This window comes from Cupressus sempervirens, chromosome 2 (assembly GCF_028749045.1).
Source record: "Cupressus sempervirens isolate cs-2001-9-10 chromosome 2, ASM2874904v1, whole genome shotgun sequence".
NCBI classification, from domain to species: Eukaryota; Viridiplantae; Streptophyta; class Pinopsida; order Cupressales; family Cupressaceae; genus Cupressus; species Cupressus sempervirens.
In genome coordinates this window covers 143,117,305-143,137,865 of record NC_143119.1, presented here as the reverse complement: position 1 = coordinate 143,137,865, position 20,561 = coordinate 143,117,305, and the positions used below count along the sequence as shown (strand labels likewise).

Below are 20,561 nucleotides of genomic sequence, written 5' to 3'. Positions count from 1 at the left end.
ATATTTGATGTTTATTGTAAGCTAATTGAAAGTGGTGATCAAACAAGAGGCAACTTGTTATACCTAGATTTATTTGATGAGACATTTTTGTTTGCACAATATGAGGATATATGGTTATGGAACAAGAGGTTATGTCATGCAAATTTTGATAATTTGGTTCACATTAGTACAATGAAAAGATTAAGAGGTTTTCCAAAAGTGAAGAAACTTGACAATGCTATGTATAAATAATGTCAATTGGAAAAAAATGATAGTAGAATGAAGTTGAATGGAAGGCAAAAAATAAAGACTAAAATACATTCATATATGTGAATGATAGTGCTCTTTGTACCCCATCTAAACAAGGGAAGAAAAGGTATAAATATACAACAAATTGGAAATATTGAGTTACAACAACCAGTTGCCAAGCAACACACTGTGGGTGCCAAGCAACACATTGTGGGTGCCAAGAAATAGACAGAAGGAACCAAACATCAAGAAGACAATGTCAATCATACATAACATGAACCTAAACCTAAACAATAAAGAGAAAATGAGCTTGATATCATTTTTCAAGATGAACCTATTGAATACAATTATTCAATTGTATGTTGTCTTTGATGTTACACAAATGTCAAGCCTTTACCAAGAAATGAGTGTTAGTCAAGCTCACTTGAGTATTGAAGGAAGTTTCTTGCATATGTTGAGTATTCCAAGAAAGATAGCAGAAAACCAGTGTTAATGAAGTTCACTCAGTTACAAAAGGAAGTTTGTTGAAAGATAGTGTCAATTGAATTCACTCGGTTACCAAAAGAAAGTTGGCACAAAACTAGAATTAATTGAGCTTAATCAGTTACTAAAGGATTTCTAAAAAAAAGTCTTTTCTAAGTTAGTGTTGACCAATTTGGGTTGGCTAATGAAGGATTTTCTTGTATTAGCATATTGGATTTGATAGTTTTGTTGGTTAGTTCTAGCCAACTCAAAGGATGAATTTTATTTGTTTGACAGTGTATTCAACCTGACTTGATAAGGTAAATCATATAAATATATGTTTAAGTTGAGGATTAAATGTGTGAAAAATGTGGAAGAGAAGAAGATGAATAGAGGAAGCGAATTTGAAGGATAACATAATATCCAGAGTTGACCGAGATGCAAAGATAAATTTGATCAAGGAGGATCAAGTATTCAAGTTAGAAAGGAGATATGAAATTAGCAAAGTTAGTTGAATTAGAAATTAGGTCAAGTAATTTTACACTCTAATAATTGTAGCAGTGAATCAAATCTCTTAATAGAGTTAGCCTAACAACTATTTTGTAAATCCTCTAACAAGATGGCATTTCTAGACTGAAGTGTCTTAAGACCTCTAATAAGGCCACTCTTATTAGGGTGATCTAAGTCCTTTAATAGGGTCACACCTAACAGTGTGTTTTGTAACATTTAACAAGGTTGGCTCGTAATAGGGTTCACTTAAGAAGAGTGAAAAATAGTAACTAGTTGCAATTGGTGGTTTTCAAAAATTGGATTTCTACGTTAAATCTTGGTGTCTCTTGTATTTATGCTATTTACTTTATGTTTCTACAACTAAGTTAATTAAGGTTAAACACACTAAGCATCTTAAGAAATGATTATTTTAGTGTTTACCAAGTGACAATAATTCTTAGTGTAAATCGAGTGTTCCTTTGTTAACTGAGTTACAACAGTATTTTAGCTTTAGTAGAGTTTTCATTTTGTATCGTATTGACATCTTAAGGGATCTTGGATTTAATTTTCTGGTAACTAATTCACCCCTCCCCACTCAGTTACTCCTCTTATATTTGCAACAATTGGTATAAGAGCTTTTGGTGTTTGCAGAGAAGGTTTCAAGGACCTAAGCTAAAGATCAAGATGTCTTACAAAAGGGAGATTCCTAAGCTAAACAAAGATAACTTCTAAGCATGGAAGGAACTCATGAAGCTCTATTTGGAAACCATTGGTGACTTAGGCTTGAAATATCTAGAGAACAAATATGTGGTACCTACTAGAACTTTGACCATGGATTAGATTATGGAAAAGAAGGATCATAACATAATGATAATTGGCATTGCTTCGACTATCAATTATGTTGAATTTGATAAAATCAAAGATTGTGCTACTACTCATGAAATGTGGAACAAGGAAAATGATATCTATGGAGGTGATGAAAATGTAAGGATAGCTAAGGAAAAAAGTCTAAGAGGTCAGTTTGATCAAATGAAGATAAAAGAAGATGCAAACATTGCAAAATAAAGTGAAAGAATCAAAGTTAGTGAGAGTGAAATCAATTCCTCAGGTTGGAAAATTGATGATGTAATAGTAGTCAACAAGGTACTTAGAACTCTTCTTCCTATTTATTCAATTAGAGTTTTAGCTATTCAATAAATGAGATGACATCCTAAGAATGATATAACTTTGGATGCACTAGTGGGAAGGTTGATAGCCTTTGAGTTATATAACTTTGACAACTATATTCCTAACTCTAGTAATATTGAGTCTACATTTCAAGATAAATTATCACTCAAAAGGAAAGCTACAAAATCTAAAACAAAAATGTCTAATAGTGAAGATGAAGATGGTTCTAATGATGATCTTGACGTCATTGATGTTGGATACAATTGTCTAATTATGTGTTGTCTTTGATGTTACACAAATGTCATATTAGTTATTAGTCAGTGTCTACTAAGCTTAGTTGGTCAACAAAGCAATTCTCAATGTCTATTGAGCTTAGTTGATTAGAAAAGAAATTTTCAATGTCTACCGAGCTCATTTGGTCAGCAAAGAAATTCTTAGTGTCTACCTGGCTCAGTTGGTCAGCAAGATGACTTACAACATCTACTAAACATTCCTAGAAATTACTCCATGTAGAAAATATCTACCGAGCTCACTCGAGCATTGAAGGAAAATGAGGAAGAAAACAATGTTAACCAAGCTCACATTGTTAATGAAGGAAAGTTAGTGTTTACTGAGTTCACTTGGTCTCCAAAGGATTTTGTAGGGTTCATAGTGTTAATCAAGCTTCTATTGGTTAACACAGGAAGTCATTTCTAGAACAGTGTTTACCGAGTAGGGTCAACCAATGAAGGATTTTGTTGTTTTGAGAAATAAAGTTTAATTATTTCAAGTAATGATTTTAGCTGACTGAGGTAATGATTATTGGTGATTGTAAGCTGTAAATGAGCTAACTTGATAATGTAAATGGTATATATGAAAGGTCATGTTAGAATTCTAAAGTGTAATGAGCGAGTATGCAAGTGTATTGATTGTTTGAAGAGGAAAGTGTGAGCGAACTTTGAAGGATGGTTAGATATCCTTAAGGAGAAAAAAAGTTTTATTCAATCAAAGCAGATCTATTGATGTAGAAAAAAGATTTGTATTCAACAAATTTAGTTGCATCTTATTCAAGTCATTTCATTATTACTTTCTCACCATTGTAGTAGTGATTCCTAAATCTCTTAATAGAGTTGGTCTAAACAACCATTTGTAAATACTCTAACAAGGTGAAAATTCTATTGAATTTTTCTAAAGACCTCTAGCAAGGCCACTCTTAACAGGATGATTAAATCCTCTAACAAGGTCACACCCAACAATGTTTATTGTAACCTTTAACTAGGTTGGCTCCTAACAGGGCTCACTTTAGAACAGTGAAAATCAATAGCTAGTTACTTGGTGGTTTTTCCCATATTGGATTTCCATGTTAAATTTGGTGTCTCATGTATTCATGTTATTTCTTTTATGCTTGCATGTTAATCATTGTGAATGTTTAAAGATCAGTAATAAGTTAACATACACTACATTTATCGAGTTACATAATTTTTTTATATGTTTACCAAGTGACAAAAGTAACTAGTTTTATCAGACATCTAAGGGATCTATGGATTTGTTTTTCTAGTAACTGATTCACCCAGCCTCCCCACCCCCCTCAATTACTCTATCTATATTTCCAACAATTGGTATTAGAGCTTTTTGGTGCTTGCAAGAAAGGATTCAAGGACCTAAGCTAAAGATTAGGATGTCTTACAAGAAAGAAATTCCAAGGCTTAACAGGAATAACTTCTTAGCATTGTAGGGACTGATGAGACTTCATCTAGCTTCCACTAGAGATAGATGATTGAAATATCTTGATGAAGAATATACAGCTCCTTCTAGAATATTATTTGTTAATGGCATTGCTGAGAAGAAGACTCATAACACTATGATGATAGACATTGCATCTAATCTAAGCTATGAAGAATTTGATGATATCAAGGATTGCAAAACTACCTTTTCTATGTGGAACAAGCTAAAGGATATCTATGGAGCTGATGACAATGTGAGGAGAGCCAAAGTAGAAAGTCTAAGAGGACAACTTGATCAGGTGAGAATGGGAGAGGATGAAAACATTGCCAAATATGTTGAAAGGGTCAAAGCAAGTGTCAGTGCAATCAAAGCTTCTAGAGGAGATCAAGGAAGAAATAGTTGTAAGTAAAGTTCTTAAAACATTGCTTCCCATTTATGCAGTTAGAGTATCTACAATTCAAGAAAGAAGATGTGAAGCAAATCATAAGATAAATTTGGATGCCATAGTACGGAGACTGATAGCCTTTGAGCTAGATAACTATGACAATTATGTTTTAGCTTCCAAGAATATTGAATCTACATTTGAAGCCAAGCTTTAACTTAAAGAAAAAGGCAAGAAGATAAAGGATTCATAGTCAAAGAGTGAAGAAGAATCAGAGGAAATTTTTGATAGTGATCTTGAAGTTGTTGAAGCTCTACTTGCAAGGAAATATTCTAGAGGTAGAGAATAATACAAAGGTAGAGTTCCCCTAATCTATTTTTGATGTGAGGAAATTGGTCATATTGCAACTAGGTGCCCAAACAAGAAAACCAAGGATGAGAAGAAAGGTCATAAGTGAAATGACAAGAAAGAATTCAAATCATTCAAGGAAAAAGGTAAGAAGACATGTTTTATGGCTAAGGACTCTTAGGATTCTGATAATAGTAACGATGAAATTGTTTACATTGCTATGAAATATGAATCTAATAATGATGAAAAAGATAAAATGGCACTTATCTCTCATGTGAGAAAAAATGATACATGGATTATAGACAGTGGTTGTTCACATCATATGACTCATGACAAAACAAAGTTTGAACATTTTGAAGACTATGATGGTGGTAGCGTAAAATTTGGAAATAATGAACCTTGTTACATAAAAGGAAGAGGCCAAATCTCATTAACCAAAGAACTTGTATGTGATAATGCCTATTGGGTTGAAGGACTAAAACATAATTTTTTGAGTGTGGCACAACTAATCAATATTGGATTCAAGGTGGAATTCATGCGTGGAAAGGCAAGACTGCTGGATGACAAAGGAAAGCTAATTGGATCAGGCAAACAAACAAAAGGTAACTTGTTTTATCTTGATCTTAGTGAGTGCTCATGTTTTATTGCTCAAGTTGAAGAAAGTTGGTTATGGCATAGAAGGTTATGTCATGTGAATTTTGATAACATGGTAAAGATAAGAAAATTTAGGAAAGTAAGAGGCATTCCTAGTACAAAAAAACCTAATGTTGGTCTATGCAAGAATTTTTAGATTGGCAAGATGTGAAAGACTAGCTTTAAAAGTAAAAACTATCAGTCTAAAGTTATTTTGGAAATTGTGCATAGTGATTTATGTGGAGCTATTGGAATTGAGATCTATACTAGAGAAAAGTTCTTTATTATTTTTGTTGATGACTACTCTAGAATGATGACTTTAGTGTATCTGAGAGAGAAGTTAGAAGCATTTCAGAAGTTCAAATGGTATTTGGCTAGAGTAGAAAAGGAAATAGGGAAAGGATTGAAATGATTGAGATTACACAGAGGTGGTGAATTCATCTCCCATGAATTCAATAACTTTTGATTGAAAGAGGAATCAAAAGAGATATATTAGCTCCTAGAACTCTTGAGTAGAATGGAATAGCTAAAAGGATGAATAGATCTATCATGGGTTCTGCAAGGACTCTAATGATTGAAAAGAACATCGTTATCAAATATTGGAAGGAAGCTATTAACACTACAATTCATACCTTAAACCGAGTACAACTAAAGAAGGACTCATTCAAAACCTCCTATGAGTTATGGTATGGCTATAAACCTAATGTAAGTTACCTGAAAGTATTTGAAAGTAAATGTTACATATTGAAAGAATCTATAAAAGAAAAATTTGACGTGAAAGGTGATGAAGGTATACTTTTAGGATATTCTTGCAAGAGTAAGGCATATAGATGTTTTAATTTTTCTACTCATAAAATCATAAAAAGTGCACATGTGAAAGTTGACAAGTTTGTAGAAAGGACTGAAGAAAAAAGAAAAAGGGAACTAGAAGATTATAGGAGATTTGTTTTCATTGAACTTGATATATTACCAAACACATCTGTCAATCTAGAAACTTCTACTCTTGAGTCTTCCTCAGTCACTGAGTTGCAAGAAGTTCAAACTGAGTCATAGGAACCTGAGTCACATTCTAAAGCTACCAAGCCAATTCCTACTGAGTACAAGTAGCCAAAACCTAAAGTTGAAGTTCAAGAGGATGACAATGCAATTCATTCAAGAGGAAAGGAACCTATATTGGCCAAGTATGTTAGAAGGCATCATGCACTAGATCATATTATTGGAGACAAATTACAAGGTACTGTGACAAGAAGTAAGCTAAAAAGAACTTTTTTACTTGCTGATTTTGAACTTAGAAATGTCAAATATGCATTGGAAAATGAAAGTTGGATTGAGGCTATGAATGAAGAGACAGAAAAAATAGAGAAGAACAAAACTTGAACTCTTGTACCTAGGCCTAAAGATAAAAATGTGATTGGAACAAAATGGGTATTCAAGAATAAGTTGAATGAAGATGGTAAAGTATCAAGAAATAAAGCTAGATTGGTATGTAAAGGCTACTCTCAAGAAGAAGGAATTGATTATGGTGAGATTTTTTTCCCTCTTGCCAGATTGGAAGGTGTCAGGACCTTACTTGCATATGCTACACATAAAGAATTTAATGTATATCAGATGGATATTAAATCAACATTTCTCAATGGTATTCTTGATGAAGAAGTCTACATTGAACAACCTAAAGGTTTGTTGATCCAGAAAAAAAGGACATGGTCTGAAAATTACACAAAGTATTGTATGGTTTGAAACAAGCCCCTAGAGCATGGTATGAAAGATTGCATAACTACCTTATTCAGATTGGTTTCGAGAGAACTAAAGATAACCATAGCTTGTACAGCAAGGAAGGACCAAATAAGAAGATTATTTTGGTAGAAATATTTGTGGATGACACCTTGTTTATATGGAATGATGATCAATGCAAAGAATTTTTAGAGCAAATGAACAAAGAATTTGAAATTTCTATGTTTGGTGAGATTAAGTTCTTTGTTGGTCTTTAGATTCAACAAAGCAAGAATGGTATCTACATCACTCAGGCTAAGTATATCAAGGAGATATTGAAGAAGTTTGGTATAAAAGATTTAAAACCAGTTGGAACTCCCATGTGTATTGGACTAAAGCTTACCACAGATGATGATTCAAAAGAGGTAGATCAAACCTTATACAGATCAATGATTGGAAAATTACAGTATGTAGGTCATACAGGGCATGATATTGCTCTTGCAGTTGGTATAGTGGCAAGATTTTTAGAAAAAACTAGAGAAAATCACATGATGGCAAAAGGATCTTGAGATACTTGAAAGGCACTGAAGATTATGGATTGTGGTATAAACTTGGAGGAAATTTGGACTTAAAAGTGTTTACTGATGTTGATTGGGCAGGAAATATTGATGATAAAAAAAGTACAAGTGGTGGAGCATTCTTTCTTGGCAAAAGGTTGGTATCTTGGACAAGCAAAAAGTAAAATTGCACATTCCAATCTATAGCAGAAGCATAGTATGTTGCAACAATAGTGAAATATTCTAATATTATTTGGTTTAAGTAGTTATTGGAAGGCATGAAGGTTGAAATCAAAGAACTAGTTGTTATTTTTTGTGATAAAACAAGTGCAATCAATATATCAAAGAATCCAGTAATGCATTCCAAAACCAAGAACATTGCAATAAAGTACCACTTTGTCAGAGAAATGGTGTAGGACAAGGAGATTAGATTGGAATATGTATATACAAAAGAATAGATTGCATACATATTCACCAAGCCATTACCTAAGGATGTATTCTTGTATCTAAGAGGTAAGTTAGGGGTCATTCCCCTATCTCAAGCTCACTAAAATAAATTTTTAGTGATGCATCAACAGGAACTAAGTTGAAAATCTATCAGTTGATGCAGCATAGTCATGGGAACATTGCATATGAATCAATACTTAAGGTACATTGATACTCATTTGGTATGTGTTGTATTTGGCATGTGTTGTCAAAAAGGGAGAGTTTACTATCATATCTTTTTTGAAATTTGATTTTTTTTGTGGGAGAGTTTACTGTTTCTAGAAGAAGCTATGTAATTTATTTACAAAGGGAGATTACTACATTAGAGAATTTTGCGGCATGAAATCTAAGAGGGAGAAAATTTTCTATCTAAGAAAGACTTGTTTTCAAATTTCATTATGCTATGACATGTTGTGTTTCAATCAATGCCAAAGAGGGATATTGTTGGATAAAATTGTCTAATTGTTTGTTGTCCTTGATGTTACACAAATGTCATATTAGTTATCAATCAGTGTCTACCAAGCTTAGTTAGTCAGCAAAGCAATTCTCAGTATCTAGCAAGCTTAGTTGGTCAGCAAATCAATTTTTAGTGTCTACTGAGATCAGTTGGTCAGCAAGGTGACTTACAACATCTACTGAGCATTCTTAGAAATTACTCTATGTAGATAGTATCTACTGAGCTCACTCAGGCATCAAAGGAAAATGAGGAAGAAAGCAGTGTTAATCAAGCTCACATGGTTAAAGAAGGAAAGTTAGTGTTTACTGAGTTCACTTGGTCTCCAAAGGATTTTGTAGGGTTCACAGTGTTAACCAAGCTTCTATTGGTTAACGCAAAAAATCATTTTTGGAATAGTGTTTATCGAGTAGGGTCGGCCAATGAAGAATTTTATTTTTTTGATAAATAAAGTTTAATTATTTGAAGTAATGATTGTAGCCGATTGAGGTAATGATTATTGGTGATTGTAAGTTGTAAATAAGTTAACTTGATAATCTAAATGGTATATATGAAAGGTCATGTTGGAATTCTAAAGTGTAATGAGTGAGTATGCAAGTGTATTGATTGTTTGAAGAGGAAGAACTTTGAAGGATGGTCAAATATCCTTTAAAAGCAAAAAAAATTTATTTGATCAGAGAGGATCTATTGAAGTAGAATAGAGATCTATATTTAGAAAATTTAGTTACATCTCATTTAGGTCATTTCATTGTTACTTTCTCACCATTGTAGTAGTGATTCCTAAATCTCTTAACAACGTGACAGTTTCATTGAATTTTTCTAAAGACCTCTAGCAAGGCCACTCCTAATAGGATGATTAAATCCTCTAAAAAGGTCACACCTAATAGTGTGTATTATAACCTTTAACCAGGTTGGCTCCTAATAGGGCTCACTTCAGAATAGTGAAAATTAGTAGCTAGTTACTTGGTGGTTTTTCCCATATTGGGTTTCCATGTTAAATTTTGTGTCTCATGTGTTCATGTTATTTCTTTTATGCTTGCATGTTAATTACTATGAATGTTTAAAGATCAGTATAAGTTAACAAACACTGCATTTATATAGTTACAACAAATTTTTGTATGTTTATCGAGTGATAACAGTAACTAGTTTTATCAGACATCTAAGGGATCTGTGGATTTTTTTTTGTGGTAACTAATTCACCCCCCTCTCAATTACTCCATCCATATTTCCAAAAATTGAAAAATTTCTTATAAGAAGATTCCCCAAAGGCAAAGGAAAATACAAAGGTAAAATACCTTTGATCTATTTTTCTTGTGAATAAGTTGGTCACATTGATGCAAGGTGTCCAAATAAAGAAGCCAAAGAAGAAAATAAGTATGAAAAGTACAAAGGAAAGAAAGATTTCAAAATTACAAAGACTACAAGGATAAAGGTAAGAAATATTGTTACATGGCTAAAGATTCTGATATTATTGGTGAAGATGAAATGGTTTATATTGTTGTTAAGGATGAATCAGATGATGAAAATGATAAGATGACCCTCATTTATCATATTATTAATAATGATACATGGATTATTGATATTGGTTGTTCTCACCACATGACTGGTCATAAATATAAATTTGAGCACTTATAACACTATAATGTTGGGAGTGTCAGATTTGGTAATGATCAACATTGTTATGTGAAAGGAAAAGGTTGTATTGCACTAACCAATGAACTCAGATGTGACAATTTTTATTGGGTTGAAGGACTAAAGCATAATATACTTAGTTTGGCATAGTTGAAAAATATTGGATTCAAGGAAGAATTCATGAATAGGAAAGACAAGTTGCTAGATGGAAAAGGAAATCTAGTTGGGATTGTCAATTAAAAAAGAGGTAATCTATTTTACCTCTGTGGACCTATTGGCATATAGATATACTGTAGAGATAAGTACTTTATTTTGTTTGTTGATGATTATTATAGAATGATGATATTGATGTATTTGAATGATAAATCAAAAGCTTTTCAAAATATCAAATGGTATCTGGCTAGAGTTGAGAAAGAAATAGGAAACAAACTAAAATGTTTAAGGTTAGATAGAGGAGGTGAATTCATCTCAAATGAATTTCAATGATTTCAGCAATGAAAGAGGAATCAAAAGATAGGTATATGCACCTGGTACTTCTCTGTAGAATGACATAGCAAAAAGAAGGAATAGATTGATTATTGCTTGTGCAAGGACACTAATGATAGAGAAGAATGTTACTATCAAATATTGGAAGGAGGAAATTAGCACAATAGGTCATACCTTGAACCAAGTTTAGTTGAAGAAGGACTTAGATCAAACACCTTATGAATTATGGAATGGCTATAAACCTAACGCTTTTTATTTTAAAGTATTTAGAAGAAAATTTTATATCTTGAAGGAGTCATGAAAAGGAAAATTTTATGTGAAGAGTGATGAAGGCATATTCCTAGGGTACTCCAATAATAGCAAAGCATTAAAATGTTTGAATCTATTTACTCACAAAATTATAGAAAGTGCACATATAAAGATTAATGAGTTTTTAGAAGACACTAAAGAAAAAACAAGGAAAGAACATAAATATTATAGAAAATTTATTTATTATGAACTTGATACCTTACCAGATACAATTGGTAGTTAGCAATCTTCACCAACAGAGTCCTCAGAATTCCTAGTTCAACAAAGTGGGTATTTAGAAATAAGTTGAATGAAAATGGGGAAGTTCCAATAAAAAATGAAAGGTTAGTTTGCAAGGGTTATGCTCAAGAATAAGGTATTGATTATGAAGAGACTTTTTATCCTATTGCAAGACTAGAAGGTGTGATGCAAGAGCATCCAGAGGTATAAGGGCAATCCTGTGTCACCCAAAAAAATATATACTTAGACTTAGTTTCTATTTCATGTGTTTTCATTTTTGGATACCCATTTGGGTCAAATAAAGGTTCTAACTCTCACAGTTCCACTATCAGTGTTCGTGTAAATCTCAAAAAAATAGGAGTATGTAATTGAGCCATTTATTTGGTGAACTAAGAGGTGTAAATTGGCTAGATGAATGTAATTGTAATTTAGAGCATTCTAGAAAAAGAATCAGGTCAAAAGGCCCCACGGTTTGAAAGTTATTGCAATTTTTTGGGTTGTGGAGACCTCCTAAGAATGCTTCAAAGTCAAGTTAGGGGCATTAAATGACCTCAAAAAGGGCCAAAAAATGGGGGACAAGAAAATCTTGTCCATAGGGCTATAGAGAACTTCGAGAGCTTTCCAAAATTGTAAATGGTTTGCCAATCGGAGCCACGGTTTAAAAGTTATGCCTCCCAAAAGTTTGATTACTGTTTATGGATTCTTCTAGATTTACATCAACTTCTAAGATAGCTTCTGGAACCTTCTATTTGGTCAGTGGATTCTTACTAGCTCTTTCTAGAATGTACTCCTAGTCCTTAACCTTCTGGGGTCTATTTAAGGAGATTTCTGGCATTGTAAAAGGCAGTTCGGAGTGGAGTTTGAGAGGAGGTATTGAAAGGAGAAATTATCTCCAGATTTATGCTATTGTAAGCCCTTAGGGCATGTTTTGAAGTTTATTTTCTCTGTACTATTTGTACTAGCTTATTTTATCAATTAATATAATTTCCCCTTTTCTGTTGTGTCCATTCTGTGCTTGGGTTGTGTCCTCATCAAGTGGTATCAGAGCTGGTTTTCTTGAGTGTGTAGATAGAGCGTCAACTGTGAGGCAGTTTGCACCAGGACTGTGTGGTTGTGGGTTTGAGTTAGAAGATGCCTCCATGAAGAGAGCATGGCAGAAGGGCCAGAGCTATTAATCCTAAGGAGGTTAGAGCCCTCCAAAGGCAGGTACAGGCATTGCAAGAGGAGCTCTGTAGAGGAGCAAATGTTGCCACAGGTGACGACAGTCAAGATGAAAATGAAGAAGAAAAAATGGGACTAGAAGGGGAATTTGATGGGGAAGTTCTGAATCATGCAAAGGAAAGGCTTTTTAGGGTCATTACTAAGTTTGGGAAAAGACCCACAATTGAAGTGGGTGTATTTTTAGGAAATCTAAAACCAGATGAGTTGATTGATTGGATCAATGAACTGGAAGAATACTTTGAGTATGAGGATATCAAGGACCCAGATAGGGTTAAGTTTGGAAAGGCCAAACTAAAAGGCCATGCCAAAATCTGGTGGCAAGAGGTTCAATTGGAAAGAAATAGAAGAGGAAAGGAGAAGATCACAAGATGGGATCGCATTGTGGACAAATTGAAGAAGCAGTTCATTCCTGTAGACTACGAGCTTGATTTGTTTAAGAAGCTGCATGGGTTAAAGAAGGCAGGAAGATCAGTCCAAGAATATACAGAGGAATTTTACTGACTCTTGATTAGAGTGGGGCATACAGAAGCAAATAAGGATAAGGTTGCTCGTTATATCAGTGGGTTGCGACCTAGCATCTAGGAGGAATTAAGTCTGGTAAGAATGACCAACGTTGAAGAGGCATACCAATTTGCCCTACAAGTTGAAGAGAAGCTAAATAAAAGGTTTGAAGGAAGACAAAGAGGGAGCAGTCAGGGAGGAAGGGGAATTGGTAGATCATCTGGAGGCGGCAATGAAACCCAAAAGAAAAATGAGGATGTGGGTACTAGCAAGAACCAGAGGAATGAGGGTTTCAACCACTCCCATGATCAAGACTTTGGAAATCAGAGAGGAAGAGGTAGAGGACATGGACAAGGAAGAGGAGGCTTCTGTGGTACCTGTTTCCATTGCAATGAAGAAGGTCATCATGCCTTTGAATGCCCTCAACGACAAGGAAGGACAGATTGGAGAGCTGAAGGCCAAGCTAGGGTTGCTCATGTGGATGAGGATGAACAATCATCACATTTAGAGGATATAGAAAGAGGAGAGACCTTGGTAAATGAAAGAGTCCTACTAAGTGGTGAGATTGAACCAAGACAACGAAGGAGTTTGTTTCGTACCAGATGCAAGTGTGAGGATAAATGTTGTGATGTGATCATTGATTGTGGTAGCACTGATAACTTGGTATCAGAAGAGATGGTCTCTAAGCTAAAGCTCAAGAGGGAGAAACATCCCCAGCCCTATCAGATTGCTTGGGTAAAAGATGATCATAAGGTCCTAGTAAGTGAACAATGTTTAGTGAAATTCAAAATTAGGAGTTACCATGATGAAGTTCTCTGTGATGTTATTTCGATGGATGTTTGCCATCTATTGTTGGGTAGACCATGGCAGTTTAATAGACATTAATTACATGATGGGCATGCAAACATATACTCTCTGACAAAGGATGGAGTTCACCACAAATTGAAGCCCATGAAAAAGGAAGGTGAAAAGGTATGTAGTAGTGCTAGGATTTGTCTTGTTGATGAAAGGAAGTTTTTAGATGGCATGAAACATCAGCATATGTGCCATGCTTTGATTCCTAGGAAAGATAAAGAAGGTAGTAGTGAAATACCACTTGAAGTTTTAGATTTACTAGGGGAGTTTGGAGATATTATCTCTGATAATGTTTAAGATGGATTGCCACCAGTAAGGCAAATTAGTCATCAGATAGATCTGATTCTAGGAGCTAGTTTGCCTAACAAGGCTGCTCATAGGATGACTCCTACTAAAAAAGAGGAGCTAAATAGAGAGGTTCAGGAGCTGTTGAGGAAGGGCTTGATTCGAGAGAGCTTGAGTCAATGTGCAGTACCTCCAGTACTCGCACCAAAGAATGATGGATAGTGGAGGATGTGTACAAATTTTCAAGCTATAAATAGGATAACCATCAAGTACTAGTTTCCTTTACCAAGGATGGATGATCTTATGGACTGCTTGAGTGGAGCTCAGTACTTCAAAAAGATAGATCTCAAGAGTGGCTATCATCAGATACAGATTTGAGAAGGAGATGAGTGGAAAATAGCCTTCAAGACCAAGGAGGGTCTTTATGAGTGGTTATTCATGCCCTTTGGATTGACGAACGCCCCAAGCACCTTCATGCAGCTCATGAATGAGGTACTTAAGAAGTTCTTGGGAAAATTTGTTATTGTTTATTTGGATGATATTTTAATTTTCAGCAAGAATTTGGAAGAACATTTACTACATATTCGTAGTGTCCTTGAAAGACTAAGGGAAGAGAAATTTTTAATTAATCTTAAGAAGTGTATCTTTGCAAAAAGGGAGTTAGTCTATTTGGGGTTTGTTATATCACCCGAAGGTCTCAAAATGGATCCAGAGAATGTAAAAGCCATCTTGGAATGGCCTACTCCAAGGTTTTCTACTGAGGTAAGATCATTTCATGGTCTGGTTAGTTTTTATAGCAAGTTTATTAAGAATTTTAGTGGCATATGTGCACCCCTAACCGATACAATAAGAGGGGAAAGAAAAGAGTTCAAAAGGATTGCAGCAGTTGCGAGATGTTTTGAATTGCTAAAGAAGAAGGTAACAGAACAACCTGTGTTGGCACTTCCAAATTTTAGAAAGGTTTTCCAGGTGGCTTGTGATGCCAGTGGCAGTGCTATTGGGGCTGTATTAAGCCAAGAAGGTAAGCCTAGTGCATATTTTAGTGAAAAATTGAATGATGCAAAGAAGAAGTATTCTGTTTATGATCAAGAGTTCTATGCAATAGTTCAGGCCTTAAAGAAATGGAGGCATTATTTATTGCCAAAGGAATTTGTTTTGTATACTGATCATCAGGCATTACAGTACCTAAATAGCCAAGGTAAATTGAATCAGAGGCATATGAAGTGGGTAGAGTTCTTGCAGAGCTATACATTTGTGTTGAAGCATACAAGTGGAAAATCTAACAGGGTTGTAGATGCACTAAGTAGGAGACAATTGTTGCTTACAATAATGCAGGTTGAACTAGTTGGGTTTGATGAACTCAAGAATTTGTACCCTGAGGATCCTGATTTTGCTGAAGCATGGAAAGCTTGTAAAGAACCTGTCACTGTAGATAGAACCAAGTGGTTAGACTATTTGACTCAGGATGGCATGTTGTTCTAGGGTAGTCAATTGTGCATTCCAAGGAGTTCCATGAGAGAAAATTTGATTAAGGAGAAACATGGTGGAGGGATGGCAGGATGTTTTGGTCGAGATAAGACCATTTCCATTCTTAGAGAACATTATTTTTGGCCTCAAATTTCACAGGATGTGAAGAAGTTTGTACAGAGTTTCCAGGTTTGTCAAGTTGCCAAGGGGTTTAGTCACAATACTGGCCTATATCAGCCATTTCTTGTTCCATCAAGGCCATGGGAGGATATAAGTATGAATTTTGTTCTTGGATTGCCAAGGACACAAAGGGGTAATGACTCAGTATTCATGGTGGTTGATAGGTTCTCCAAAATGGCACATTTCATTCCATGCCACAAAACTCATGATGCTGTCCATATTGCAGACTTGTTTTTCAAAGAGGTGGTAAGACTACATGGTCTTCCAATGAGCATAGTTTCTGATAGAGATACTAAATTTGTGGGGTATTTCTGGAGGACATTGTGGAAAAAGTTGAGAATAGACTTGAAATTCAGTTCCACGCATCACCCACAGACTGACGGCCAAACAGAAGTGGTAAACAGAAGTCTGGGTAATTTGCTGAGATGTTTAGTCAGGGATAAGCCCAAGGGATGAGATTTGATTCTACCATAGGCAGAGTTTGCTTATAATAACTCTATAAATAGGAGTACTGGAAAATCATCATTCCAAATTGTATATGGGAGTAGCCCAAGGACTGCACCAGAGCTGAGGAAGATAGATCAAGGGGAGAGGACAAGTGCTGAAGCTAAGGAATTTGCTAAACATATCAAGCAACTACATGAGGAGGTTCAAGCACACATTACCAAGATAAATCAAAAGTATAAATCTAGGGCTGATCAAAGGAGAAGACATAAGGAATTCCAAGTAGGGGATCTAGTCATGGTGCACTTACGAAAAGAAATATTTTCAGCCGATAATTACAATAAGTTGAAAATGAAGAAATTTGGCCCCTACAAAATTTTGAAGAAACATGACTCAGGAAATGCATATGAAGTGGAGCTGCCAAATGGTATTCACATTTCTCCTATTTTCAACATTGCAGACTTAACAGAGTATCATGATGATGGTGTAGATGACGAGCCAGTGTTAGAGCCATGTCCAATTCCTGCTTCTAAGAAGGAGGAGATAGAAGTCATTCTAGATCATCGTGTGGGTAGGAGTACCAAAAATAGGCAGTATGAAGAGTATTTGGTCAAATGGAAAGGACGATCGATCGAGGAATCAACTTGGATTTCAGTAGCTGAGGTTTCCCATTTGGGATTTCCTCTACCATTCATAAAGTGATAGGGTCACTTTTCAATCTACCTTGGGTCTCTGATGCAAGAGCATCCAGAGGTATAAGGGCAATCCTGTGTCACCCAAAAAAATATATACTTAGACTTAGTTTCTGTTTCATGTGTTTTCATTTTTGGATACCCATTTAGGTCAAATAAAGGTTCCAACTCTCACAGTTCCACTATTAGTGTTCATGTAAATCTTGAAAAAATAAAAGTATGTAATTGAGCCATCATTTTGGTGAATTAGGAGGTGTAAATTGGCTAGATGAATGTAATTGTAATTTAGAGCATTCTAGAAAAAGAATCAGGTCAAAAGGCCCCATGGTTTGAAAGTTATTGCAGTTTTTTGGGTTGTGGAGACCTCCTAAGAATGCTTCAAAGTCAGGTTAGGGGCATTAAATGACCTTGAAAAGGGCCAAAAAATGGGGGATGAGAAAATATTTTCCATAAGGCTATAGGGCACTTCGAGAGCTTTCCAAAAATGTAAACTATTTGTCAATCAGAGCCATGGTTCAAAAGTTATGCCTCCCAAAAGTTTGGTTACCGTTTCTGGATTCTTTTAGATTTGCGTCAACTTCTAATGCGGCTTTTGGAACCTTCTATTTGGTTAGTGGATGCCTACTAGCACTTTCTAGAATGTACTCCTAGTCCTTAACCCTCTGGGATCTATTTAAGGAGATTTATAGCATTGTAAAAGGCAGTTTGGAGTGGAGTTTGAGAGGAGGTACTGAAAGGATAAATTATCTCCACATTTATGCTATTGTAAGCCCTTAGGGCATGTTTTGAAGTTTATTTTCTCTGTACTATTTGTACTAGCTTATTTTCTTAGTTAATATAATTTCCCCTTTTTTGTTGTGTCCATTCTGTGCTTGGGTTGTGTCCCGATAAAGGTGTTAGAACACTACTTGCATATTCAACACATAAAGGATTCAATGTATATCAGATGGATATGAAACAAACATTCTTGAATGGAATCTTAGAAGAGGAAGTCTACATTGAGCAATCAAAAGGTTTCATAGATCTTAGCAATAGGGATATGGTTTTTAGATTACACAAAGTCTTGTATGGTATCAAACAAGCCCCCAAAGCTTGACATGAAAGATTACATAATTATCTCATAAAGATTAGTTTTCAAAGGACCAATCATAACAATGGCCTATACATTAAGGAAGGACTAGATAAGAAGATAGTGTTGACTAAAATCTTTGTGGATGATACATTATTTTGTAAATGATGACTTGTGTAATTTTTTTTTGCGAAACTAAGTAAAGAATTTGAAATGCCAATGTTTGGAGAGATTAAATTCTTTGTTGGCTTGCAAATTCAATAGATGAAGGATGGTATCTACATAAGTCAATCAAAATACATCAAAGAGATATTGAAGAAATTTAGAATGGAGGATTCTAAACCTGTTGGAACACATATGTCTACTAGACATAAGCTTTCTAAAAATGCTGATTCCAAGAAGGTAGACCAGACTACATATAGATCAATGATTAGAAAAATTTAGTATGTAGTACACACTGTAGACACCTAAATTTGATTACACCACTTTGGTAATCTAATTTAACCATCTCTAAAGGCATCATTAATTAAATTCTTATTTAATTAATCCTTTTCCATCCCTAGCTGATTAATTTAATTAATCATCTATAGTCCTAATTGATAAATCAAATAACCTATTATTTATCAATTAAATCCTATTCTTCTATCTAATTCCAAAATCCCCATTTTTTAAATAAATCTATTTGATAAATAAAACCCTCAAAGCTAATAACCCCTAACTTATCCCTAAACCCTCTTTTTAGCCTAATCCACCCCATCCAACCATACTAACCAAGCTTAACCACTAACTCACCCACCCTCATGAATGCCATCCACTTGCAAATCTCTAACATCCCTAATCTAATCCTAAACCCAAGCCTAATCCACCCCCTAATGTTGTCACATTCCCTAAGCAAGCTTAAGACTTTCCTAAGCCAAGGAAAGTCAACAATCTCAACTCCCCTCAAAATATCCCAACCACTATGCTTTGAATGCTCTTACAAAAGCCATAAAGACTCTTACAAGCTCTTATAAGCTCTTACAAGCTCTTACAAGCCATAATGAAGGGTCTTTATGAAGATATTATCCTTTGAGCCTCCTTTGTTGACTCATCCTCCCTCTTTCCTCCATCCACTCACCCTGTGACATGTGCCACTTCCTGATTTGTACTAAACAAGCACAATCCATGTGCTCCCCTTTGAGTGCATCCTAGCCCTCCTTAAGCTTTCATCTATCCTTGCATCTTAACCCTCCATCCCTCAAGCCCTTAGCCTATAAATTGAATCCCCTCCAAAGCCATATCATCAAAAACCTTTAAGCCAAAGTTATAATGCTAGTTTGAGAACCAAAAGCCATCAACCATACCCTTATAATGCCAAATTGAGAGCTCTCAAGCTACCAATTTGCCATTTCCATCTCCATTGAAGCTATTTTGAGAAGCCTTGAGCATACATACCAATCTTTTACTTAGACTCATCGTTAAATCAAGTGACCATCCTCATTGGGAGAGCCATTTTATGGCTCATATTCTCATTTGAGGGTTTCACTTTGTCTCTCATATATGTTATGGTTTTTATGCTAGTTAATGTTTTTGTTTTTGGATAGATTAGTATTACTTGCTAACATATTTCTCATATACATTTTGGTACGCCTAGTGGGACCCCACTATGGGTCATTTAATCATCAATTTCTATCTATATGTCATTTTTTCTAACAATCTAATGTTTCTTGTTGTTTGAGTGAGTTGTAGGGTGTTTTGATTGTTTTTGTAGGTTAAAGAATATACTTAGGAAGAAGACATACCCTCAAAAATCCAAAAATAACAAAAAATATAAAAATTTATGAATTTTTTTTGCATTTTTTAGCTTTTTTCGCGTAGTGTTGTCTCCGTAATTTGGCGAAGACAACAGAGTAGCTGGCAGAGATGCTGATTTGCGGAGATGACAGTTGAGAATGTGCAGATGATAGTCTAGTGGTGGCGCTGACAGCAGAAAACCAGGCGAAGATGCCAAACTGCGGAGACATTGATTTGGTTGCGCAAACGACAAAGTAGCTGGCGAAGACGATAGTTTGAAGGTGCAAATGCCAAATCTGTCACCACTAGACTGTCATCTCTGCTTGTCTCCTTTTTCTTTTGCATTGCAAACCTAATCTATCATCTCTGCCTCTTTCTCTGTAGTCTCTGCAGATTAGTGTCTCTGTAGATCAGTGTCTCCGCAGTTTGGTGTCTGCGCCTGATGAACTGTCTTCTTCACCTGTCTCTGTTGCAATTCTGTTTTAAAATCAAAATTTGACTTTTAGTGGTTTCGTAGGATTTAGACCATTTTAAGCATTTTTACGCATAGGAATAACAACAAAAAAAGTTATATATTTTTTTCCCATAGTTAAGCTTTCGTTTTCTAAGATTTTGGTTGACTAATCAATTTTTTTTTTTTTTTGTCTTATTGTAGGTTGGAGCAACGAGATTTAATCATGTTTTTTAGGTTTTTCATGGAATGAACTTGAATGATTAAACACTTTTTTTTTGGAATGCTTGCTTAAAACAAACAACTCAATCTTGAATGCCAAGGATCAATTAACCATTGCAATATCAAACACTTCAT

General features: G+C 35.0%; 1 pseudogene; it reads left to right on the top strand.

Moving 5' to 3' along the window:
- The window catches only part of LOC149571441 (putative fructokinase-6, chloroplastic), a 166,456-nt pseudogene extending 146,217 nt beyond the window's left edge, over nt 1-20,239 (top strand).
- The last annotated feature ends 322 nt before the right edge of the window (nt 20,240-20,561 follow it).